The sequence below is a fragment of the Otolemur garnettii genome, unplaced genomic scaffold (assembly GCF_000181295.1).
Source record: "Otolemur garnettii isolate 467f Iridium unplaced genomic scaffold, OtoGar3 scaffold00417, whole genome shotgun sequence".
Lineage (NCBI taxonomy): Eukaryota > Metazoa > Chordata > Mammalia > Primates > Galagidae > Otolemur > Otolemur garnettii.
This window is the reverse complement of record NW_003852812.1, coordinates 101,925-103,973: the sequence shown is the minus strand read 5'-3', so window position 1 is coordinate 103,973 and position 2,049 is coordinate 101,925.

Here is a 2,049-nt window from a genome sequence, read left to right as displayed (position 1 = left end):
CCCAATTCATAATTGCTAGGTCATGGAAGAAGCCTAAATGCCCATCAACCCATGAATGGATCAATAAATTGTGGTATATGTACACCATGGAATACTACGCAGCCCTAAAGAAAGATGGAGACTTTACCTCCTTCATGTTTATATGGATGGAATTAGAAAATGTTCTTCTCAGTAAAGTACCTCAAGAATGGAAGGAAAAGTATCCAATGTACACAGCCCTATTTTGAAATTAATTCATAGCTTTCATAGGAATGTCATAACCTAATTATAGCCTTAGAATACGGGAAGGGGGTGGGAGAAGGGAGGCGAGGGGGTTGGATGGGGGGAGGAAGGGTGATTGGTGGGGTCACCTATATGGTTTATCTTACAAGGGTACAAATGAATCTTTCTAAAAGCAGAGTATGAATATCTTAACTTAATGACTAAGAGAATGATATGAAGGTCATGTTAGCCAGTTTGATGAAAGTATTTCAAAATGTATATGAAAACAGCACACTGTACCCCATGATTGCATTAATGTACATAGTTATACTATAAGAAATTAAAAAACAAAAGTAAAAAAAAAATTAGAAGAAAAAAAACCCAAAAATCTCTTTAAGATTTGGAGATATTACAGCATATGCACATCTTGTGCGGATGCTATAATTGTCTTCATAGTAACATTAAAATTAGGATAACCAAGGATGTGACCCTTTGGAAACTATCAGTTTGTACAAAGATATCCTATTCACTCAAGCTGGATCTTCAGTTACAGTGTCAAGGACCCACCAGTTGACATACAGAGTGGAAATGAATCTTCAAGTCAATTTTATAAACCAAGATTTAGAAAACAGAGGAATAACCCAAATTTGACTTCACTGAAAGAAAACCTGTGATTGGGTAGTCTGCTGATGATTTTCATTACACCTACTGCAAAGCATGTTTAGGTCAAGTATGTTCTGTGCCATTTCAATGGCTTTATGACAATTTGAGACTGGCTAGATAATAGTTTACCAAATTCTCTAATACTGGGTGAGTTAAGCCTGTCATTTCCCCTTCCCATAGGTTTTCTTCTCTAAAAACCTGAAAGTATTTTTTTAAATGCCAGTCATGCCCCAAGGGCTATGCTCTGGACATTAGATAAGAAAGCTTCAAAACCCAGAAAGTAAATCATTGGGTTGAAACATCAAATTGTTCTGGCCTTTCAACAGAGATATAATTTTGTAAGAAGGATGCTTAAAGCAATGAGCTTCTCACCAGACTCACAGCTTGGTCAAGAGCTGACAGTCTCAAAAGTACCTGGACAAAGAGCCCTGGACTTCTTACATCAGGACCAGGTTGCCATCAGCTTGCATGATTGTTTCAGAATTTCAAGTTACTTGGAACCATGCTCAGGACTGCTTCAAGCATAAACTGAGTAGTGCATTACCTTTTTGCTCCTTCCCTTTTCATAGTCCATATCTCAGGACTCAACCACTCTTCCACCTGTGGGGACACACCATTGGTTTATAACAGTTATGACAGTAGGCTGAGAAGAACCAACACACCCAGATTGACACACCCAAGTGCCCAGGACCCCATGCCCCAGACAGTCAGATACTATGACCCTCCCTATTTAGTGATGGGACAGAAGCAGTTGCTCTGCTCCTTCTGCTCATGTCCTTCAGCAGGTTCAAGCACATATGGGACACCTATTGTATGCAAGAACATTTGCAGGACACATACTGTATGCATAAACACTTGCTGGACACCTGCTATATGCAAGTCCCAAGCTAAGGGTGGAGCCACAGAGTTCCAGAAGGGCTTAGATAATGGACTATTTCCCAAGAGCAAAGGGGCAAATGCCTTGAGGCAGGGAAGAGAAACAAGAAAACTACACTGTGTGCCTCCATTTTCCTTCTCCTTCCTCCCACAGTAACCCTAAAAGTCCCTTCCCCAACCTGCATGTATCCAGGTATCACTCCTGGTACCATCTCTCATTGCCCCACCCCAGTTTGAGGCTCTCCCCTGAGACAAGCTCAGCATCCAGGCCCTCTGCACAGCCTAGTGACAGCCCCAGCCCTTTTCAGG